This window comes from Lynx canadensis, chromosome A2 (assembly GCF_007474595.2).
Source record: "Lynx canadensis isolate LIC74 chromosome A2, mLynCan4.pri.v2, whole genome shotgun sequence".
NCBI lineage: Eukaryota > Metazoa > Chordata > Mammalia > Carnivora > Felidae > Lynx > Lynx canadensis.
In genome coordinates, this window is record NC_044304.2 from 21397558 (window position 1) to 21422887 (window position 25330).

The window sequence follows — 25330 nt, forward strand, 5'->3', positions numbered from 1 at the left end:
AAGCCCCACGTAGAGCTCTGCACTAACAGTGTGAAGCTTGCTTGGGATCCTCTCTCTCCCTCTCTCTCTACCCCTCCCCTGCTCACTCGCTCATTCTCTCTCAAAAATAAACTTTAAGAAATGCTATCATCCTAATAAAAATAAGCTTATTATTGATAGATCAATGTCATAAATATTGATGAGTACTGAACATGAATATGGTTAGCAATCAAATATATTTAGACTTTGTTGCCCTTGTTATAAAGTCAGAAGAGAAAGGAAGGGAGAAGAGCAACAAAATGCTGGCGATTGGTCTTGGGGGATGGGGAGCGAGGGACAATTTCGGCAGCAGAGAAAGGAGCACTTGGTCAGAGGTACCATAAATACAAGCCTGTCACATCCTAGGCCTGTAAATGACAGCAAGACTCTGAGTAACCAGTCTGTAATCAGATTAGGAGAGGCCAGTATGATCCTTTAGGTGACAGAGATCTAATCTGGGACACAATTGGGCCTAAATACAGATTTACTGAACTCACGGAAATGAGCACTTAATCATGCTAAGAGATCATGGCCACAGTAAAGATATGTTTCCTGTCGTGTTCCATTTCTAGAAGCTGAATTCAGTTTTGTGGTTCAACACATGGATGTGACTAGGCTAAGCTGGGATTTGATTCTTAGCTTTCTATGTTTCACTCATGATCTCAAATCTTACCCTGTGCTATTAATTTGGCATCACAGCCCAAACTACTCAGTTTAGTTTGTCCTACAGCTAAGTTTATCTCCCCCCAAAAATTAAATAAATACCCCCTGTGCTGGACAGTTTGTGCCAGTACTTAGCCCCAAGCCTACGCTTCTAGACTGTCCCCGAATCAGCAGGCCTGAAATCTACATTTCCAGGCCCTTGTAGCTGGGTTCCCCCATGAGGCTCTGCCAGCAGCCCCAAGAGGAGGACAGGTTCCTACTTGGTGATAGTGAACTCCAGCAGCATCAAATCAAAATGGGGGTGTGTGGGCTCTAAGTAATACCACATTCCCCATTTGTTCCTCCAGCCCTTCTATCTAATTCCTAGAGATATATCCCTTTTTGACCGAAGCACCTGGAGTGGTTTCCAGCTAGACACTGACTGACAGTCCACTAAATTCAGAATTTATACAATTCACAGACCAGGGTGAACCTATGCTATTTCTGTGCTAAGAAATATTCATTCGTTCATTCACTCATTCAACAAATTTTTACTGCACACCTACCATAGGCCAGACCCTGTTATAGGTGCTAGACACACAGGAGTAAACAACACAGACAAAAATCCCTGTCCTCAAAGAGCTTACATTCTAGTGGAAGGGAGAGATAATACACAAAACACAAATACAACACACAGTGTTAGATAATCAATGCTTAGGAGAAAAAAGAAGTAAACTAAGCAGGGCAGGGATATGAAGCAGAGAAGGGCTGAAATTTTAGATACACAGGTCACGGAGGCGATTTTTGGGAAAAGAGCCCAAGGAAGTGAGGGAGCCAGTCGTGCACATATCTACAGGAAGAGCATTCCAGGCAGAGGAACAACACGTGCAAAGGCCCTAAGGAGGGAGCCTTCTTGCCTGCTAGAGAAAAGCAGGAGTCCTACGTGGCCAGAACAGATAAAGGGAGGAAGTCTGAGAGGTGGGAGGGTAGGCCACGAAGCCTTGTAGGATACAATAAAGACATTAGCTATAGTAGTAGATTCTGAGCAGAGAAGTGACATCACATGACTTAGCTATCAACAGAATCCCTCTGTGTCAAGGGCAGACTTGGAAGCAGCAAGGGCAGAAAGCAGGGGACCAGTTAGGAGACTACTGAAACAGTCCAAAGGAGACTGGATGATAGCTAGGACCAAGGTGGTGACAATGAGGACGCTGAGCAAATTCTGAATAGATTGTGAACTCCTACCTGATCCTTAAAAAGTCAGGGGCTGGTCCGTGAATCTTGCTGGAATTCACACAATAGAAATTCCTATAGGACTCCTACCCAGTGAGAATATAATAGCTTTAGCCAAAGAAAATTAAATTGTAAATTAACATTCTGCAATAGTCAATACAGGGAAAAACTATGTATAACATGATACGGTTATAATATTTTTAATATTTTTATAGAAATGTAAAGAATCAATATAGAAATACAGAATTTATAGTACCTATAAATTTAGCTGACCAGATTAAAGTATTACCTTATTAGCTAATTTCTTTTAAATTTTTTTTAATATTTATTTTTGAGAGAGAGAGAGAGAGAGAGAGAGAGAGAGAGAGGGAGGGAGGGAGAGAGGGGGGGAGAGAAAGAAAGGGAGACACAGAATCTGAAGCTGGCTCCAGGTTCCAAGCTGTCCCACCAGAGCCCAATGCGGGGCTTGAACTCCCAAACTGCAAGATCATGACCTGAGCCAAATTTGGACGCTTAAATGACTGAGCCACCTAGGTGCCCCATTATTAACTATAGTTCTAAGAGAAAAATAATCATATGTAAATTTTCTAGAAAGCAATGAGAAATTTTTCTTTCTTTTTTTTTTTAGAGAGAGTGCCAGCACACACACGAGCCAGAGACAGGCAGAGAGAGAGAGAGAGAGAGAGAGAGAGAGAGAAGGCTCCACGCTCAGTGGGGAGCCCAATGTGGGGTTCAATCCCATGACCCTGGGATCATGACCTGAGCCAAAGTCAAGAGTCAGACGCTCAGGTGATTCAGCCAACCAAGCGCCTGCAATGAAGAATTTTTTTTTTTAATTTTTTAACGTTTATTTATTTTTGAGACAGAGAGAGACAGAGCATGAACGGGGGAGGGTCAGAGAGAGAGGGACACACAGAATCCGAAACAGGCCCCAGGCTCTGAGCTGTCAGCACAGAGCCCGACGCGGGGCTCGAACTCACGGACCGTGAGATCATGACCTGAGCCGAAGTCGGACGCTCAACCGACCAAGCCACCCAGGCGCCCCTGCAATGAAGAATTTTAAAACTAGAAGAAATCTGAAAGTCCCATTCCCTTCATTTTTGCATGAAGGCAATAAAGCCTAGATATAAATGAAGCTTGGTCTTTCTTCATGCACCAAAACATAGTTTAACAGTGGATGGAAATATTTCTGAAATATATCTTTACTTTCTTGTATGTTTAAGAGTGAGGGTCCTGAACACATTCTCAGTTTTCCTTGGTAACTCCAGCCTCTCAAAAGAACCCTTATGTCCAGCCCCAAAGTAATGCTGGGCTTTTGCTAACTGCTGCCACCACTATCTCCACTCATAGTCCTCCCTGCTGAAAGGGTCTGCTTTGAACATGAGACTGGAAACTAGTTCAGACCCATTCATAAACAGAAGTGAGACAAGGTAAGAACCAAAGAAGAAAAGTCAGCTTTGGTACACAAGCTTTGTAACAATTATTGCCAACACTTAGAAATGGATTTTGCTTGTTAAAGGTGTTGGGCTGTGTTGTGGGAACGAAGCTTGCCTCCAAATGGATGGCTGGAGCAGTGACGTATGTGCAGTCCTTTAGAGAAAGTTCTGCCCCAAAATGTAATTCATCACTCCTAAGAAAGCATAAAGTTTAAAATTATTTAAAGAAAAATTAACTTGACCATTAGTACTACAAATATCACCACATATAAAAGCAAATTGCTGGGACACCTGGGTGGCTCAGTCAGTTAAGCATCAGACTCTTGATTTCAGTTCAGGTCATGATTTCACGGTTTGTGTGTTCAAGCCCCCCATCAGGCTGAGACTGCCTGGGATTCTCTCTCTTTCTCTCTCTCTGCTCTTCCCCACTCGTTCCGTTTCTCTCTCTCTCAAAATAAACAAACTTTAAAACTTAAAAAAAGAAAAAAAAGCAAATTGCCAAGGTAATATTTACTTCTCAAACAAGAACTTAAAAGTATAAATAGCAGGGTCACCTGGGTGGCTTGGTCCGTTAAGCATCCAACTCTTGGTTTCTGCTCAGGTCATGATTTCACTGTACGTGGGATGGAGCCCCAAGTCGGACTCTGTGCTGACAGTGCAGAGCCTGCTTGGGATTCTCTCTCTCCCTCTCTGCCCCTTCCCCATGCACATGCATGCTCTCTTACTCTCCTCTCTCATTCTCTCTCAAAAATAAACAAACACCCAAAAAGTATATATAGGAAAAGTAACAAGCTTTAACAAACAGGCACTTCTTTTCATCTACAACCTACCCCACCAAAATTCTCTAGTCAGCTGACATAAACTTACATTTCTGGTCCCCTTATTACCATTCTACCGAAACTAGTTTATTTTAAAAATTAATCATAAAAAAAAGTTTAAGATTAACCTGTATTGGAAAGGGAAGATTCACAAAACTGAGAACCATAAATCGAAACAGTTAAAATGACTCACATATAAGCACTCAACATAATAAGCTCCCTCAGCAATTAAAGAGCAAATACAGGAGCTCAACAGATAACATAAAGTACAAAGTTTGGGGCCCACTAAGGACATAATATAACTCTTACCAAGCTGCACGCTCACAGCCAGAGGATGAGTTTTCCCTCTACCCCCATGTCCTGACTACTACATACTCCTCCAATTCCAGGTGGGTCCCTGTAGGCCTAAGTTCCAGATGGGAACAGCCCAGGAAACATTAGAGCTAGCTCTTTGCTTCCTCTACTGCTTTCAAAGAGAAAGAGCTAGAAGGAATCTCACCAGGGTTAAAGCTTTTAGGAGGAAACAGCGCTAAAGATAAAGGCTTGGAAAGGGATTTTTAAAGGAAAAGTTCAGGGTTATTTTCTTCTTTACACTGAGCACTTCCTCCATTAAAAAACCAAATAATTTAGTTTATCAGAAAGTCTTACACTAACAATACATGAATAAGTATTCACTGATCACTCATTCCCTGACCTTTCCTCCCACAAAAATGATTTCCCAAAACAATACCCTGTAAGACATCAGCCCCTCCCACACCCCTGCCAAAATACATTCCACGGCAGGCACTCTGTACCTCTTTTGACAGCACTTAAACACCAGCTATTCCGTGGCATGTCTTACCACAGAACCGTAAGCTTCTCCAGGGCAGAGAGCTCACTCCACTTGGCATTCCTTAAACTCCTAACACTAATGCTTCACACTTCATAGCTATTTAGCCATGGTATCATGGTTACCTCTGATTCAGTACTGAGGGGAAAACATACAACTTTCTACGGCAGCAATAACACTCCTGCCACCAGGGAGGAGCACTGCCACCGTCACAAGAGAAGGAAATCCGCCTACCTCTGCCTCAGGTCAATACCTTGGACTCGTGGACTCGTCCTAGGGTGCGCACTAGCCAATCGGGAGCACCTTTTTCAACAAGAATGAATGGAAGAATCTCAGAGCTCGTTAAAGCAGAGTCCCTGTATAAATGTATCGGGCATTAGCCACAAGTAATCGGCTTGCCCTTCAAATTCTTCAAGTGAAAACATGTCTTCAAGCCAGCTGTTCTTTAAACACTCGATGGTCCAACTCCCCAGGCTCTCCTGTGGTCTTACAAAGCCTTTCACAAGATAAAGAATCTGACTAACCTCCTGATTTCTATACTTCTCATATCCCTTCTTGTAGGCACCTTTAAAACTTGCTTTCCGACATAGTATCTGATACTGTGTGACACTTTCTTCGCCACAACCCAAGTCTACAAGTCACAGCCTTCTGCCTGCCTCCATAGGTCAGAACTACTCACTAGAACATAAAATAAGTGGCAGAAAGAAGGCCACAGCAGAGCAAACACACTTGGCTCAGAACACCCAGGGGCACCCTCAGTGGCTGACCATCACTACAGCCAAGAGAGCAATGTTGCTCACAGACCACTAGCACACGCCCACCTGCCCGCCACTGGCTCAGCGTGCACGTCCTCTGAACACAGGACACAGTCATGGGTTAGGACGGTACGAACGCAAAGAGAAAGAATACACTACCAAGAACTGTCACACATGTTTTGAGGAAAGTATTTTAGAAGCAACAGCAGTACACAGAGGAGACACTGATGGGGGTATGAATATGTGCTCTGAGTAGTGTTCTGAAGTGTCATAACTAAGAACTCGGACTACTGGGATATACTGAGTTGAACAGGGTTCAACTACAGAATGCATCAACATTCCAAATTCAGTTTCTTCAGAAATTACTGTACTGGAACCAAAGCATCATGTTTAAAGTTCCTTGCCAAGTAGCTCAAATAAAAATCAACTGGTTTTTATTTTTTAATTTAGGTACATATCTGCCAAACGAGCAAAGGAACACAAATACACTTCCAGAAAGTGATATAATTTGTTAGCCAATACATGGTGCTGCAATTGTCTCAAAACCAAAAACCAAAACAAATTATCTAAATTTGTAACAAGCAGCATGCACTCAGGGCTTGGACTCTAAAGGCCTGATCCACACGTCAGCAGGCTATGGACATCTACGGACATCTACAGAATCTGCAGATGCTTCAGGAACTCAGTCTGCGGCACCTCTCCTGCAGCAGGGAAAGGGGGGAGAGTGGCAGAGCTGGCAGAAGGCCTCTACATGACTCTGCCTCCTACTACGCTTACTCCACTGCACCCACTTCCTCTTTTCTCTGGATTTGGGGGACAGGGATGGGTTGGAGAACATTTTTCTACAGATACACTAACTCAGAAAAAAACTTTAAATATTACAAAGCTCATCTTAATCCAAGCACATTCAGTTATCATTAATCCATGGTACTGTTTGTAGCATTAAAAAACTGGAAATAACACAAAATGTATACAAATAGGGAACTGGCTGAATAAATTAACATGCATCCTGGGAGCACCTGGCTGGCTCAGTAGGTAGAGCATGCGACTCTTCAGCTTGGGGTCATGAGTTCAAATCCCATGTTGGGCATGAAGCCTGCTTTATTTTTTCTTAAAGAAACATTTTTTTTTAACGTTTATTTATTTTTCAGAGAGAAAATGTGTGAAAGCAGAGGAGGAACAGAGAGAGAGGGAGACGGAGGATCTGAAGCGGGCTCTGTGCTGACACTGGAACAGCCTGACATGGGGCTCGAACTCATGAACTGTGAGATCATGACCTGAGCTGAAGTCAGTTGCTTAACCGACTGAACCACCCAGGCGCCCATGAAGCCTACTTTAAAAGAAAAAGAGGAAGAAAAAGAACAAGGTGCATCCAATATAACAGACTCCTAGATAATCATTAAAAGAATGAGGCAGGGGGAGCCTGGGTGGCTCAGTTGGTTAAGTGTTGGACTTCGACTCAGGTCATGATCTCACAGTTCGTGGGTTCAAGCCCCACATCAGATTCTGTGCTGACGGCTCAGAGCCTGGAGCCTGCTTCAGATTCTGTGTCTCCATCTCTCTCTGCCCCTCCCCCACTTGTGCTCTGTCTCTCAAAGGTGAATAAATGTTAAAAAATAATAATAATATAAAAAAAAAGAATGAGGCAGGGCTTTGTGTACTTTGATATACCTCAGATATTTTATTTTATTTTTTTTTTTAATTTTTTTTTTTCAACGTTTATTTATTTTTGGGACAGAGAGAGACAGAGCATGAACGGGGGAGGGGCAGAGAGAGAGGGAGACACAGAATCGGAAACAGGCTCCAGGCTCTGAGCCATCAGCCCAGGGCCTGACGCGGGGCTCGAACTCACGGACCGCGAGATCGTGACCTGGCTGAAGTCGGACGCTTAACCGACTGCGCCACCCAGGCGCCCCTAAACTCAGATATTTTAAATGAAGGGTACCGGTGCAACTGGGTGGCTCAGTCAGTAAAGCACTAACTCTTGGCTGTGGCTCAGGTCATGCCTGCCGTTAGCACAGAGCCTGCTTAGGATTCTATCTCCCTCTCTCTGTCTCCCTCCTGCTTGTTCTCCATCTCTCTCAAAACAAATAGAAATAAACTTAAAAAAAATAAAAATAAATGAAAAGAGCCCTACCAATTGTTTTTTTTTTTTTAAGTGGGTAGGGAAATATATGTTTTTATACAAATAGAATATTTCTGGAAAGAAAAAAGAAAGTAGGAGTAACAGTGGCCTACAGAAGGGACTGAGGGTCTCAGTAAAGGAGTACACTTTTTCACAATTTGAAAATATTTTACTAGGTACACGTATCCCTCTTAAAATTAACAAGTCCTTAAGTCTGTGATTATGATAAAATTAAAGCAATGGAAGAAAAAGTGTTGCTATTAAAAGCAATCTCAGGGCGCCCAGCTGGCTCAGTTGGTAGAGCATGTGAGTCTGATCTCAGGGTTGTGAGTTCAAGCCCCAAGTTGGATGTAGAGATTACTCAATGATAAAATCTTAAAAAATAAAAATAATAATATGCAATCTCTTCTTTCTTATCCATCTCTAATTCTTTGCGGAAAAATTTGAATTTATTTAAACAAGTGTGGAGTGGATATACAGAGGTCCACTCTACCTTCCTCCTCCAAAGCCATAGCCAATTTCTTGCCATAATGTTAAAAAAAAATTTTTTTTTCACTTGCTTCTCAAACCAAGATGCAAAAATCTCCTAAATGTCTGGCTCTAATGTAACCAAAGTTTAAAGGATTCAAATACATTAGTAAGTCCATAACTAAAGTCAGTTACATTTCATATGTTAATATTGTGTTCTAATCAGATTTTATGAGGAAACAGTTTCACCGAAGATCTTCTTATCTCTAAACTTACAAAGAACTTTAGAATTTCTGAAGAGTCCAAATTTCCTACTCACCCCAGCAAAAGTCACTTCAGTAAAAAAACTAGAGGGTTTCTCCCTATAGCTTCAAAATTTCCAAAGCTTCTCCAAAGCAGGACTGGGGAGAGGGACTGCAGATAAAGCTTCAGTAAGCATGTCCAACTCTCCTCCACTTCTGCAGATGCCTTCCCTGGCCTCAGGGACCCCAGAGCACCGATTCAGTTAACAACAGTGAGAGGACAGCGGATCCACTCAGTCTGATCCCGAAGCTCAGCATGGGGCTCACACACCTGCCAGTAACAGGCTCTCATCAGTCAGTCACACCTGGGCAAACGAAGTGGCAGGTGGCACAACCTCACCCCCACACAGAACCAGACTGCTGACCACCTCTACAACTACTACCAGAAAAAGTAAAGCAAATGACTGTAACTAATGCCCTCCAACTGGATTTTTACTAGTGGAAATATATTTGTTGAAGACCTATAGATGTGCAGTTACCTTGGAAAAAATGCTAAGTTGAAATAATGACAATGAAGTTAAGGAAAGAAATTTTGCTAACCTAAAACATTAACCAAAATACATACTCTAAGCAGCAAAATGCTGAGTTCTCATGAAAAAAATTCTGAACATCCAGAATTAAACTATATAACACTGTACAAAAATCTCTGGACTCTGGGGGAAAAAACGACTTCCTAGATTATCTACAGGTTGGTTGTTTATTCACACCTCCATTTAACATAGATGTATTTGCCATGCACTATCTCAGTAGCAGGCACGCCATGCTGGTTAAGACAGACCCAATTCCTCCTCCTGCACTGCTGGTGGGGATGCCAAATGGTGCAGCCACTGTGGAAAACAGTATGGAGGTTCCTCAAAAAGTTACAAATAGAACTACCCTATGATCCAGCAATTGTACTACTGGGTATTTACCCCCAAAATACAAAAACATTAACTGAAATGGATACATGCACCCCTGTGTTTATTGCAGCATTATTTACAAAAGCCACATTAGAGAAGCAGCTCAAGTGTTCACTGACTGATGAACGGGTAAAGAAGATGTGGTATGTACATACAATGGAATATTACTCAGCCCTAAAAAAGAATGGAATCTTGCCATTTAGAACACGGATGGAGCTAGAGAGTATTATGCTAAGTGAAATAAGCCAGTCAGAGAAAGACAAATACCATATGATTTCACTCATATGTGGAATTTAAGAAACAAAACAAACAAGAAAGGGGAAAGAGAGAGAGAGAAAGGGAGAGAGGCAAATCAAGAAACAGACTCTTAACTACAGAAAACTGATGGTCACCAGAGGGGATGGGGTAGGGGATGAGGGAAATAGGTGATGGAGATTAAAGAGGGCACTTGCTGTGATGAGCACCAGGTGTTGTATGGAAGTGTTGAATCACTGTGTTGTGCCCTTGAAATTAATATAGCAGTCTGTTAACTATACTGGAATTGAAATTAAAAACTTAATAAAAAAAAAAAAAAAAGACCCAGTTCCTGTCTTCATGAAGTTTACAATAGTATATACAAGAACAATGCATCAGGGCATTATCGAGTTCTCCCACAAGGAGCAATAAGGAAAAACATCACTGGAGTAGATTTTAATATTCTCTACAGTGTGCCTTCAAAGCATATACAATAAATTAAATTTTTTAATTTAAATACAAAAGTGAGCTGAAAATAAGATAATTTCATATAGTGATAAATGCCATAAAGAAAACCAAACAGCCATATGAAAGTAGTACCTGGAGTGAAGGTAAGGATATTGAAGCAAGTTTCATCCCTGAGCTGAAGCCCCTATCATCCTATGATGAAAAGGAACTAACTATAATAAACTTGATGTGCTTGGAGGGACAGAAAAAACATGGGAAAGCAGTGGAAACATGGCAGAGACGGGTAGGGGACAAATCACAAAAGGCATTACAAGCCACAAAAGGAGTTTGGATTTTACTGTAATGACTACGGAAAGTCACTGGCAGGCTCTAAGCCTGGGAGTGACAAGATGGAATCTGACTAAACATGATAGCTTCTTGTTTTGCACACGATGCATTTTCGTGGGGAAAGAAATGTTACAGACGGTGGTACTGCAATGCTGCCTGTGTACCTCCATCAGCCGTAGTTACCCACCACCTGCTCTCTGCTAGGCTGTGCGAGGTACTGATGGGGAGGAAAACACGGTCTCTGACCTTGAGCTCACGTTCTGGTAGAGATGAGAAACACTGAATACGTAATTACAACTGTAATATTTGTAAGAGTAGAATACTAGCACATGAGCACCCAGGGTAAAGGGTAGTTAATGTGGCCAAGAGCAGTCTAGGAAGGGAGACCTCACACACGACTGGAGTCTTACAGGGCAAGCAGGGATTTCCTCAGTGCATTCCACTCTGCACAACACCCAAGCCACTGGTGGGACAGAAGAAAATGTAGGGGCTGTAAAGGCTCTTTCTTTTAAAGTATATTACATAGAATTTTTATGGTGGGATGGTGGGGGGGAGGGGGTGTTAACACATAAAACTTGCAACTGTAAGTTCACAGCTACTGCTTAAATAAAATTTTATTAAAAACTTCAAAAGCACAAACTTCCAATTATAAAATAAATTAAGTCCTGGGATGTAACGTACAGCACAGCGATTATAGTTAATAATACTGTATTGCATATATGCTAAGAGAGTAAATCTTAAAAGTTCTCATCACACACACAAAAAAAAGCTTTGTAATTGTGTGTGGTGAAGAATGTTAACTAGACTTGCTGTGGTCATCATCCCCTGATATATACAAATATTGAATCATTGTGTTGCACACCTGAAACCAATACAATGCTGTATGTCAACCATATCTCAATTTAAAGTTAATTATCTTTTATTTTTTTATTTTTTTTTTGTTCTGTGCTTCACTTTATTTTGCCTCCTGCAATTTTATTTTATTTATTTATTTTTCAATATATGAAAAAAGTTAATTATCTTTTAAAAAGAACTTCAATTATGTGGTGTTCCCGCCACACAAAAATGCAAGTCTACATGTCACTTCAACAAGTGGATCTGTGCTGTGTGTGTGTGTGTGTGTGTGTGTCTGTGTGTTACTCGTCATGAGCTGAGATTAAAAACTTGTTTTATTTATTTTTTTTTTAATTTACTTATTTTGAGAGATGAGGCACAGAGAGAGGGAGAGAGAGAATCCCCAGAAGGCTTCATGCTGTCAGCGCAGAGACCAATGCAGGGCTTGATCCCACGAACTGCGAGATCATGACCTGAGCCAAAATCAAGAGTCAGACACTCAACCAACAGCACCACCCAGGTGCCCCTAAAAATTTTTCTTAATACCAACTTTTCTCGCAGCCATTTTTATACTCTCCCCATCTCAAACAAAAACAGGGTTTCATCAAAATTTTCAAAGAAAAAATCCAAATACTCTCCACTTAGATTCAAAAATGATTAACTATTTCCCGATTAGCTTTATCTGTGTATACGTATGTACATATATGTATACTTCCTGAGCTATCTGGAAGTATTGGAGACATCATGACACCTCACCTCTAAACGCTTCAGCTGCTGTCCCCCAGGAATAACGGCATTCTCCTATATAATCACAATGCCATTAGCACACCTAAAAAAAAGAAAAAGGAAAAATAATCAACAATTCCTTAATATCATCTACTATCAGGTACCTAGTTTTAAAAATATTTAAGTATGGGGGTGCCTGGGTGGCTCAGTCAGTTAAACGTCTGACTTCGGCACAGGTCATGATCTTGAGGTTTGTGAGTTAGAGCTGCGCATTGGGCTCTGTGCTGACAGCTCAGAAGCTGGAGCCTGCTTCGGATTCTGTGTCTCCCTCTCTCTCTCTGCCCCTCCCTCACTCATGCTCTGTCTCTCTCAAGAATAAACATTAAAAAAATAATTTAAAAAATTTAAAAAATAAAAATATTTAAGTATGAAGAAAGGGCTTTGTTGTTAAAAACCTTACTGAAGTATTTTAATAAACTGATTAGATTTATTACTTGTATTTCATTATTTTTCATTTTTAAATGTAATAATACTTTATAAAATTTAAGTTAAAAATCAAATATTCAAAAGTCAACTTTTTAATATTCAAAGTGATTATGGTAATTGAATACGACAAAAAGCATGGAAGTGGCACACGCAAGATTGACATTTCTGAAGTGCTGTGTTAGTGGAAGGACACTCTAGACAGAGGGACATCCATGGAAAAGGATTTGCAGAAGAGCAGGGTCTCGGTGCGGCTGGGGGCGGGGGGAAGCATGTGAGAGAGAGGGAGATGAGCGGGACAGGTCACACAAGAGGAGCTCTTCGAAGATTCTGCATGCTTTCCGGAGGAGTTTGGACTTCATCCCCACTGGCAGTGAGAGTTCTCCATGATAAAATCAAATTTGTTTAGAGAGCTCTATCTGGCCACAGTGTCAGATTAACTGGAGAGCAGGGAAGATGGGGGGACCATTTGGAGTCAATAGAACAATGTTTACATTTTTCACTACAAATACTTAACATTTTAGTAACACTGTGGGTTGAATAAACCTGCTATACTGGTCACGGGACTAAACAAAAACAGTAAAATTAAACTAAGTTTATCTTGAATGTTCATGTCATAGAAATGCAGCTTTAAAGACAGAAAAGTACAGTCAGAAGAGACATGTAAATTTTGAAAGAAGCCGTTGGGCACTTCTGAAGGTTTCAGCATTTAATGGAGCTGGCTCTTTTAATACCCAGTTTCACTTTCCAAAGTGGCTTTCCGTTTCCTTGGCAGATTCATCACTGGCACTAATTTTATGTTTATCAGTCACAATTAAAAATTTCCAAAGGAAAACCAATGGGAAAGAGGTGGGTGCAAAACATAAAGCGATTTTCAAATACACAGAGTGCCCTCAGGGCAGTACTAGAAGTAACTGCTGAAGCTCCCTGTACAGAGTCCAGGCGCTGGATGCCAAATCTGCCTGGAAAAGGGAGGGAAGAGAAGGGAGGAGGAGGAGGAGGAGGAGTAGGAGGAGGAAGGGAGGGAAAGGAGGGAGGAGGAGGGGGAAGGAAGGATGGGGGAGGGGAGGGGAGGAGGGAGTAGGAGGGGGAGGATGGAGGAGGGGGAGGAAGGAGAGGAGTGGGGAGGAGGTGGGAGGGGGAGGAAGGAGAGGAGTGGGGAGGAGGAGGGAGGGGGAGGAGGAGGGCAGCCCTGGGAGGCTGGCTAAGCAACAGGGCAGGATGGGAATGCTAGCCCTTTACTCCCTTTCCCCCAGGAGACCTCTAGTTTCATTTAGGTTACATATCAGCTCCTAGAAAGATTTCATTTGAACAAAGGGTTCCCATAGCTTTAAAAACGTTTGAAAGCTAACAAGTCTGAGTTGCATGAACGTTCTTAAGTCAGAGGCTGGTAAACTGAAGAAGACTGAGTTCCACAGGAGAGCTGGCCGCACGATGGAAACAAACACCATTACTACCATTGCTGAGGAGGAACGTAGAGAAGGAGATCTCGGCAGACAGGCCTACTGGAGGAGTAGCAGCTTTGGGGTAGAATAAGGAATTGTTTTGGACCTGTGCATTTTGAGGGACCAGTGGGGCATTCAAATTGGAAAGGTCCAGACAGTAAAGGACATGTGGATACAAAGCTTAACAGAAAGGTTTAAGAGGGCTAGGTGGTCTAAACGTGGATGAATCCACCAAGAGAGCTGTAAACAGAGAAACAAGGGTGGGTCTGAAAAGGTCATGGAAGGCAAAAAGAAAAGGGTCTTCCTCAAGACAGGACCCTGTGGGGCCATCCACACACAGGGCCACTTTAGGAGGAGACCCTGAATTTGCAATAGCCTGTGTCCGATAGCAGAGGGGGCACAGGCTAGACTGGTTAGAAATGGTTTTCTACAAAGGCAGAGGCTACAGAAGGGCAAGGGGGTAAGAGTAAGGGTACTGGCTAGGAAGCAAGTGAAAGACTGGACAATGGGTCCAGATCTGAAGGGGCTGGAACTCAGAGAAAAAGGAGATCACAATGAGATGGGGGAGTATGGAAGCCTCCTGAGGAGGCTGTAGAAAAACACCATACCAGAATCTAAGATTTCACTAGTAGAGATATTCTGGAAAGAGCTCCTTTTAGACATGTTAATAGGAAGCCAAGATGAGGGTAAAGACTGGGTGGGGACATTGGGACAAGGTCTTCAGAACCCTGTAGTGCCTTAAGGCCCTGGGTCTGGCAGCAGGAGGTCATGCAACCCTCCTCAAGCACTCATTGCAAAAAAAGGGAGATCCACCCTACAAGGGAAGGCCACAAGAGCCCACCCAACTCTCCATTCCCTTGTCATGCCCACTACTGGCAACCGGATCTGACAAGTGAGTCATTTAAAGCTGCTCTCAGTTCACCCTGGAGACCCTACGTGCCCCTTAAGGAAAAAGCACCCTCCCACCCCTGTAACATCTAGGAGCAGATCTGTTTCCCAATTTATGTACAATGTTATTTGTATTAATAATAAAAACTATGTACATTTTAAATGTAAATATAACTCATCATTGAAGACTGGGAAACCAGCTTTAAAAAGGAAACAAAATGGGGGGCGCCTGGGTGGCTCAGTCGGTTGGGCGTCCGACTTCGGCTCAGGTCATGATCTCGCGGTCCGTGGGTTCGAGCCCCGCGTCGGGCTCTGTGGGGACAGCTCAGAGCCTGGAGCCTGTTTCGGATTCTGTGTCTCCCTCTTTCTCTGACCCTTCCCCGTTCATGCTCTCTCTCTCTCTCTGTCTCAAAAATAAATAAATGTTAAAAAAAATTTTTTTAAAAAGGAAACAAAATGGAAATAATAAACATTAATTACATTGAGAAGTTGAGGGGTTCAAATATCATAAGTGACCATAATCACAACAACAAAACAGTCAAAGTTTTTCAAATTTCTACCTTTAGTTACCAGACTACCTACTCCTGCCCATTTTGCTCAATAATAAAAATGAAAACGAATAAAAAGGAAACTATACTCCTGGAAAGAACACCTATCTACTATTTTTTTTTTTTTAAAAGGAAAGGATGGGGCGCCTGGCTGGCTGGGTTGGTAGAGCATATGACTCGATCTCAGGGTTGTGAGTTCAGGCCCCGTGTTGGGCAGGAAGCTCACTTAAAAAAAACAACAACAACAAAAAAGAATGTCTCATCTAACAGTTTACATCACAAACACCAATGTTTATTTTAAAAATTAACAAACTGACTCTGGTGTATAAATTGGGCTTTTCAAAATATCTAACTGACAATTCAGGAGCACCAGTGATCCACAATAGGGAGAGAATGGTGTAAAAGAGGTGCTCACTAGTGTCCTAGGGACGGTATCTGTCAAAGAAACTGACACATTCAGAAAAACCTTACTAACTCTAGGAAGCAACTAACCACTCTGATTTCCTTAAGAACTGAGCAGTAAGTTAAGGCACAAAAAAAAAAAAAAAAAAAAAGAGAAAAGAAAAAGAAAGAAAAGAACAGAAAAGAAAAAAAAAAAAAAAAACAAGGCTTCATGCCATTGTCAATTTTTCAAGGGTTTCAAGAAAGATAATCAAAAGCAGCCTTGTCAAGAAGGCAGTCGTAGGAGCGGTGATCAAGAAATGCCCCAAAGTATCTGCCTTCTTTCCAGTAACAGAGTATTCAGGAGACTCACCCATGTTTACTACACTAATACAGGCATTTAAACATAAGAGTTAAAACAACAATGAAAGAAAAAAATGTACAGCTCTTTAGCCATTCTGAAAGTGCATAACTGTTCACGTGTAATCCTTAATTCTGTCAAACCTGCTTTCCCTCTATGACTGGATATCTGTATTTCACAAATGCAAAGTTAAAGTAATACAATAAATTTAAAATATAAAGCATTATTTATGTAGTAATATTATTAAGTAGATTATTGAGCCTCTTTAAAAACTCACTAGTTTCCATGAATACAGAAATGAGATGTTAAATATGGCAAAACCTCAACTAACCGAACAGCTGGTCAATGAGTCACTGACTAATCATGCCTCTCAGATAGCTGAAGGCCTATTTACAACTTTGATACGCAAACTTTTTGGTTAACTGTTCTGGATAGATGTTTTGACCCAGACCTACACTGTGAACACGTGATTACACGGTAAGATGTAATCCTAAGACACACAGGGCTCTCTGTTCCACCCAAGTGAGACCCCAGACGGTAGCAACCCCTGCTTCTACACTTTCCCGTCTTCTACCCCCGTTGGCACAGTCTGCTTCCATCCGTCTCTGGCATCCCAATAACCAAGTATGTCAGGACCTGGTTCTCCCAGCTCTGCTGGCAACCTACAGATTCTTCCACTCAAGATAAATGAGTCCTAGTGTAGAAATCTAGAGGTTTCTGTGACCTCTATTTTACATGCTGTGAAAATACATTTTTAAAAATGTACTTCCTCAAAAAGAAATTCTGATGCACATGCTACAGTACCTATGGATGACCCTCAAGAACACCATGAGGAAACAAGCCATTCACGAGAGGACAAAAACAGTATGATTCCACATATATGAGGTGGCCAGAGTAGCCAAGTTCGTAAGAGGGAAAGTAGAATGGTGTTTGCTAGGGCCTGGCAGGGAAAGGGAAATGGGAATTACTGTCAGTGGGCTCGGAATTTCAGTTTGGGAAACGTTCTAGAAATGGATAGTGGTGACAACTGCCTGCACAACATCGTGAATGTATTTAACGCCACTGAATTGTACACTTTAAAATTGTTCTCTCTCTCTCTAAAAAAAATTTTTTAAAAAAAGGGAGCACCTGAGTGGCTCAGTACGTTAGTGTCCAACTTTGGTTCAGGTCATGATCCCACGGTTTGTGGGGTTTAAAGCCCTGTGTCGAGCTCTGTGCTGACAGCTCAGAGCCCTGAGCCTGCTTCAGATTCTGTGTCTCCCTCTGTCTCTGCCTCTCCCCCCCACGTCGCACTCTCTCTCAAAATAAACATTAAAAAAAAAGTAAGTAAACAAATAAAATGGTGAATTTGGGGGCACCTCGGTGGCTTGAGCGTCTGAGTCAGCCCAGGTCATGATCTCATGGTTAGTAAGTCAAGGCCCACATCAGGCTCACTACTGACAGCACAGAGCCCACTTTGGGTCCTCTGTTCCCCTCCCTCTCTGCCCCTCCCTCACTTTGCGCGCATGTTCTCTCAAAAATAAACGTTAAAAAAAAAAATAAAGTGGTAAATTTTATGTTATGTAGATTTTACAAGCAAATAATTAAAAAAATTTAAATAATAGGGGAGCCTGGGTGGGCGCAGTCGGTTAAGCGTCCGACTTCAGCCAGGTCACGATCTCGCGGTCCGTGAGTTCGAGCCCCGCGTCAGGCTCTGGGCTGATGGCTCAGAGCCTGGAGCCTGTTTCCGATTCTGTGTCTCCCTCTCTCTCTGCCCCTCCCCCCGTTCATGCTCTGTCTCTCTCTGGGTCCCAAAAATAAATAAACGTTGAAAAAAAAAATAGAAAAAAAATAAAAAAAAATTTAATATAACGAAGATTTACTTCCTCAACTGTGTTCACTATGGTCTAGAACAGGTGACATGCTAAGTGATTCTGTGTCTTCTTCATTCAATTACCCCAAGAAGGTTATTTATTTACACAAAAAGCAAAAATGAGCCAAATGGTACCTTAAAATTATGATTCCAAATTACCATATATTGTTTTTCACAACGGAGAAAGCATGCTTTACAGGAAATGACCATTAGAAAGACCACTAGTAAAAATTCAGAGGCCAGAAAGCACTCTAATGTGGGCAACAAATAGACGGAAAAAGAACGCAAAACTAGCAGTAGCTCATAGGTAGCCTTACCACTGAGGAGATGCTACACAGCGACCACCTCAATGTTTTTTAAAACTCTGCAGGAGGGGGACACCCGAGTGGCTCAGTCAGTTGAGTCGGACTTCAGTTTAGATCATAATCCCACGGTTTGTGGGTTCAGGCCCCACATTGGGCTCTCAGCCGTCAGCACAGAGCCCACTTCAGATCCTGTCTCCCTCTCTCTGTCCCTCCCCAGCTCGCGCTCTCCTCTCCTTCTCTCAAATTAAAAAAAAATGTAAAAGGAAAAAATTATCCAGGGTAACGAGGTGCCTGGATGGCTCAGTCGGTTAAGCATCCCACTCTTGATTTCAGCTCAGGTCATGATCTCACAGTTTCATAGACGGAGCGCCTCGTGTCAGACTCTGCACTGACAGTGTGGAGCCTGCTTGGGATTCTGTTTCTCCCTCTCTCTCTCTCTCTCTGCCCCTCTCATACGTGCTCTCGCTCTCTCTCATAAATAAATAAATGAAAAAAAAAAAACAAAACTATTCAGGGGCACCTGCGTGGTTCAGTTGGTTGAGCCTCCCCAACTCTTGATCTTGGCTCAGCTCTTTGATCTCAGCTCCTTCCCTGCATGTGGGCAGTCTTTCTCTGTCTCTCAAATAAATAAATAAACTTTTAAAAATTAAAAACAAACTATTCAGTGTGAAAAAAAAAATAATTTGGAATCCAAAGCCAAATATTTGTTGGTTAACACTGTCAACTGAACGTCAGCATCAGAAACTCCTGAGGTATTTTAGTAGTTGCTAAAGTTCTCTGCCCGTCCGTCTCATGTTGTCACTCCAAGTACGTTAACTATCTTGCACTTGCAACTGCCGACAAACCACCTTCCATCTCTCATCTAAGACCCTCTCCAAACGTCATCTCAGACTAAAACCAACTTTCCCAGAACAAACAGGTACTCTGAACTGCCCTATGCCAAATCGGTTTAGCAACTAACCTTTCTCGAGATTAAGCAAAAGTGTCAAAAAGAAACCTACACACAACACAGTCCACCGTTAGAAATGCCACCTCATAGCCTCTCCCTGCACAGCCAAATGCCTGACTCTGATGGTACCAAACTTTCAAACCACAAAGTTCGGTACTTAGTATCTTTTAGCACAACATAAAGACTACATCTTTTGTTTTTTAATTACACTCTTGAGTGATCGCCTAAAGACTAAGAGAGCTCAATAAGGTTAAAAACATCCTCTTGGATAAGAGACTAGAAATTAATTATATACAAATCTTCAGGTGCCTCTCAATTACAGGCAAAGGTTTACATCCAAACTTGTTAAAACTCTGCAGTGGAAGTCATAATTTTTCTATTAATAACTTGGTCTTTGTTCTTATTCTCTCTCCCCTTTTGTAAATTTAAAATGAACTGGCAACACCTGACCACATCCTTTTTATTGTAAATCATTCCAATGGGGCTAGTACCACTTGAAGAAACAGAATCCTATCAAAATCCCACTCCCTAAAGTATAATGGTTCAAAATCCCCCATAACCAAAATCCCCAGAGACCTTCGCCCAATTTAACAACTATGTATAAGGAGAAATATTGTTTCAATTGCAAAGCATACCAGTTAGGTAACAAATGCTACTTACAGAAAGATAACTGCCCGCCCTAACAAAGCTACACCATTTACTGATCATGTGCTCTTTATGTACAAAATATTTAGCATTCAAAATACCTGCCTCCGTATGGTCTGCTTTTTGGATCATATTCATTTATTTAACATGAGCATAACATGAAGTCTTAATAAAAAGGCCAATGAAGTTTTGAGAGTTCACCTGTTCTATAGACTTTAAAGTCAAACGATGTGTGTATCCATACCCTCGTTCTGTAGCTAAGCTCAGTCTATCACTACTGTGAAAGCAAAAGTACCCTACAGAAGCAGCAAGTTACGGACAGGGAAACCATTTTTAAAGACAAAAATTAAATTCAAAGGAAACAAATATTAAAAGGGGAAATGACCTTTCCTATGTATTTTGTTTCTCATTTTGCATCTTTAGTTGCAACTCTCAAAATTTAACAAGGTTTAAGTTAAACAGTTGATCATGTAAAAGCTAAGAAATCTCTAAAAAAAAAAAAAAAAAGGCATACACACAACCAGTGGATCAATTACTAAGTGATGAATTACTGTCTTAACTAATGATGCTATGAATCTTGGAGTAGAGTAACCAAACCTAGCTTCGCTGTTGGCTAGTTAACTGACTGGCTTAGTCACAGGAAAACAATTATTCAGCGAAATCCATTTCACAAAAGAAAATCTTTTTAAGTTTATTTTTTTGAGAGAGTGCTCGCGCAGGCACAAGTGGGAGAGGGAAGACAGGGAGGGAGAGGGAGAATCCCAAGCAGGCTCCTCATTATCAGCATAGAGCCACATGCGGGGCTTAAACTCACAAACCTCAAGATCATCACCTGAGCCAAAGTCAGATGCTTAACTGACTGAGCCACCCAGAAATCCCCAAGAAAATCTTTGAACTTAGTGGACTATGCCCCATACATCACTACCACAGGCCTTAGGCAGTTCCCAACTTTGTATCACAAAGACATCCTTGCAATAAAAAACACAGGCCATTGTGAAGAATCGACAAGAATTCACTTACAACTTCTAACTCCTCTCCTTCAGAAGCAGAAACAAGAAAGAAACAAGAAAATGTACAGCAATATATTAAAAGGCATTTGGGAAAGAGTAAGCAAATTGCTGAAGTACTTGCTTCAGTGAAAAAACAAAACAAAACAAAACAAAAACTTCCTAGATGGCTAATACAAAAAGGTATCCTAATCATGTTGAAATAAAAAAAATAATCACACTTGACATAATTTTTAGTTACCTTTTGTTTTTGCTTTCATCACTAAAGTTTTAATGACTGGATAAGCCAGGCGAATATCCTGCATATATAAATCAAGTTAATTGCTGTCATTTAAAAGGTTGTTAAAGCTTTATGCCCACATTCTTTAATTCACTGAACTTTAAAAAATCAATTTTCATTCAATTTTCTCAGCAAATTGTAGGCTTTAAGGAACTGATTCATCTACTAACACCTTAAACACTTACTTGTTGGGAAAAGTTCATGATCCAATCCTCCAAGCCTACTATCTAGAAATACCTCAGTATTCCAAAAATGGGAAGTAACACACTGATACTGGGCCTGTGACCACACGGATGCCCAACAACCACAGATCCAAATCTGCAAAGCCCTGCTTCAGCTGAAAAGTGGCCTTCCGACTAAGAAGTTTCCTGGGTCAGAATTTTTTGTTATTCTAGGCAGTAACAACCATTAAGAATTTTTATAAAAGCATTTAGGGTCATGGCAAAAATGACCATAACTCCAGATTTACACACCTGTTGTCCTTTAGCTTAGTATCACCCTCACCCTCAAAAGGGTCCTGTTATGAAGCAAAACGCACTAGTGATGCCAGAAGTCAGAACTGTGGTGTCCCCTTAGGGAGAGGGTACATTCCTCTCTTACTCATGAGAGGAATGTAAACGGAGCCCATTGGGAGGCTGAAAATTCTGTGAATCTTGATCTGAGTGTGGTTATCAGGGCATATGCATATGCATTTAAGGTCTTACTGTAAATCAGACCTCAATTTAAAAAAATTAAATAGAATTTTTAGAACACGCTGAATAAATTTGTAAATGTCTGTGTTCAAACAATAAGTGATATAAAATAATCCTAGGTGTAGCAACTAAGATGTTTTTTCCAAATGTATTTTGATAAAGATGTATATTTATTGTGAGCACTTTTATGTAAAACCTGTCAAAACACAGACCATGATTTTTTTAATCTCTCATTTTAAAAAGTTGCCAAATTTGAGATCTGAAAGCATGCAGAAAGATGACCTATTCATCCTCTGATTTTGCGAATAAGGAAAACCAAATCTTGAGGGTAAGAACCGTACAGAGATAAGGCAGCTAGTCAATGACAACAGTAGTTAACAGAACTGTTCCTGATCTTGAGCCACTCCCGTTTCCACCAGGCCGTTACTTTTGTGACACTGTAAACAAATATGAACTCTGGATCTACCTGTGGCCTAGAAGGATTCAACATAGCCTTCAAAATAGCAGACCGACGGGCCCCAAAGTGTATACACAAAGATACGCTCATCTCCTCCTCTCAAGACAGTTGGCAAAGGATTGATCATATTTTCAGGCAAGCATTTTTCTTGTGATGCAATCAAGTGTGACATCTTAAAATGTGGCTCAAGAGGAAAAGGTAATATGCAGGGATGGCAAAATCCATCCTATTTCCTTTCAAATCTCTTTGATGGTTACTTGGTTCAGATACTATGTCACTAGGTAGGACTCATGAAAACATCACTTGGGGCCGTTCAGGAGGACGGCTTGGAGTGACCCGCTGGGAAAAACCCTCACTGAACAAAAATCTTGTCTCTGCCTTGGGTGTCCTACCCAGCTCCCTGCACATACCAACACTTGCAGGTGACCTGTGCCTTACAGCTTAGTTTTAGAGCCCAGTGAAGAGCTGACAATCTTGCTAAAAACTTAACATACATCCTTTCCGCGGGAATTTATTTCTGTTCTCACAAGGCGTTTCTGCTCCCCACAGAGCAGGCCTTGCTTCTCAGGACTCTGTGCTCGCCTCTCCACAGCCTCTTCCTTTCACGGTTTAAAAACGAGACTTTAAGAACAGAAATCGAAACGGTCACGGCCCCTCCCGAGCGAGCGGGGTCCGGCTGGGGTCGGGCGGCGGTGTGCCCGGCGAGCCCACTGCCAGCTCGCGCGCGGCGCCAGGGGGCCCGACGCACTCCACCACGCCGGCCCGAAGCAAACCGGTTGCGGGGGCCGCCGGGACGCTCCGCCAACAGCGGAGCGACCACCTCGGCCCTCGGAAGTTCGGACCGCCGCGAGGGGCAGCACGTCCCCGGCCTCAGCTGCGGGTTCGCGCCCCGGCCCCGGAGCGAGCCCGGGGGCGGGGTCCGCGGGGGCTCGGCGGGCGGGAGCGCGGGACGCGCGGGGAGGGGCGCGCGGCGGGCCCAGAGCGCCGGGGAACTTGGGCGCCCGCCGGTGCCGCCGCCCGGCCACTTTCCCTTTCAACGCCCCCGGGGCCGCCGCGCGCCGCGCCGCCCTCCCGGGGCCGCCGGCCGCCGCGGCCGCTCGCCGCGCGGCGAGGCGCCCCAGGCGCGCTCCTGACACACGGCCGGCCGGCGCGCGGGGCCGCGGGGGCGCGCGAGGCCGCGCGCGGGCGCCGCGCTGCACCCCCCCCCCCGCCCGCCCCCCGCCCCAACGTGCCGCCGCCGCCCCGTTGGCGCCTCAGCCGGCGCGCCCGCCGCCCGCCGGCTGAGGCGGTTTTTTCGTTGGCAAAGTTGCGCGGCCCCCTCGAGGGGGGCGCCGCGCGGTCCCCCGCCCCAGCGCCGCCGCCGCCCCTTCAGGCCGCCGCGCGGGAAGGCCCAGCTGGCGGCCCCGCTTTTTTACCTGCCGGGGAGTTTTCCGCGCGCGCCCTCGCTCGATCGCTGGCTTTTCCCTCCTCTCGCGCCCGTTTTCTTTCTTTCTTTCCTTCTTTTCGCTTCCCGCGCGGGCGCTTTTTTTCCGCTCGCGCCGCCCGCGCTCGCCCGCTCGCGCCCTCCTTCCTGCTGGGCTCGGCGGAGCGGGGCGGCCGGCAGCTCTCCCCGCCCCCCTCCACCCGCGCTCCGGCGGAGGCGGCGGCGGCGGCGGCGCTCCGCGCTCCGACTCATTCCAATATGGCACGGGTGCAGGGCGCATGCGCCCGCGCCCCCCCCCATTCCGCGCTCCTCCCGGCAGCCCGCGCCCCTCGCGCCGTGCGCGTGGCGCCCCCGGGCCGGGCCTCCCCGAGCCGGCCCGCAAGTCTTCCAACCCGGCTGGGGCCGCGCGGGATGCGAGGCGTTAGGGGAGTGAGGGGCCGGGGTCGGGCGCCGCCGGCTACCCCCGCCCCTCGTGCCCCGAGCCACAACTTGCCACGGACATCCCCGAGGCCGTGGCGTGGGGCACGCGGCGGAGACTCTGGCCCCCGACGGCGCGGCGACCCCGTGCGGTCGGGCCCCGAAAGGGAGACGCGCCCCAGGGACCAAGCACCCACCCTATCCCTTCTCCGACCCACGAGGGAAGGACCCTCGAGTCTCACCTCCGGCTGTGCAGGGAGCCCAGTGGTGTCCGCGGGTCGGTCCTGGCGCCCGGGCCGGACGAAGCGCGCCGCTGTCGTCCGCACGTGACCGCCTCCGGCAAGATGGCATTAGCGGAGGAACGGACGGAGCCGCCACCGATCCCAGATGTGCGCGCGTGTAGCAGCGGGAGAGGGCTGCGTCCAGGCGCCTGGCCCACGTCGGGAATCTGGTGCGTCCTTCCGAGACCTGGAAGGGCACCCAAGTGCCCCTTGTCTACGAAGTCGGCCCCGGTCCCCCAGGCGCACTGGGTTTCTCCAGGCTTCCGCAGGAGGCGCCCTGTAAATCCGAGTTTTCCAGCCGCTCGGGGCCCCAGCGAGGGGGCACAAGACGGCTGCCGAATTCGGGCAGGAGAGCTGGGGGCCCGGGGTTGGAACAGAAGCTTAAAGGTGGCTGCAAGCCGGCCCCGCAACCCAAGGTGCCCACAGGCTGTTATGTTCTCCGAGCTCGCCCCTTCCCCAGTGGAGCGCAGATGCCCGTGGGACAACCATACCCCTCCCCTTCTGCTATGGAAAGTTCCCTCCGGAAGGAGGTCCACATGCCGCAGAGACCCAGGAGTGTCCGGACTCCCGGGCCCAGGGAGAAGGTCTCGGACAGGGCGCTGATGTCTTCTACCTTTCAGGAAGGAGGAGGCGCCCCCCACTGCAAGAACGAGGTTTGAGGTGCCAAACGCGGGCTCAGGCCACTTCCCGCTGACCTCACTACCGTGCTGGGAATATTACCCCACTTTACAACTTGCCCAAAGTCCCGCTGCTGGCTGGATTTGAATCCAGATTTTTTTTAACCACCACTTGAAAGACAACT

At 44.4% G+C, this 25330-nt stretch overlaps 1 protein-coding gene across 4 annotated transcripts in view; it reads right to left on the reverse strand.

The window, feature by feature from the left end:
• Positions 1 to 24524, reverse strand: part of SFMBT1 (Scm like with four mbt domains 1) — a 131292-nt gene extending 106768 nt beyond the window's left edge. For 2 of the 4 annotated variants that reach the window (XM_032592292.1, XM_030307012.1), the window contains exons 1-2: positions 23823 to 24018; positions 12145 to 12217 (exon numbers count right to left, since the gene is read on the reverse strand). The gene's annotated coding sequence lies outside the window, so the exon portion shown is untranslated. Of the gene's footprint in view, positions 1 to 12144; positions 12218 to 23822; positions 24019 to 24489 lie in introns of those variants that run through there. The other 2 variants (XM_032592293.1, XM_032592294.1) reach the window with 2 other exon arrangements.
• Between the last annotated feature and the right edge of the window lie 806 nt (positions 24525 to 25330).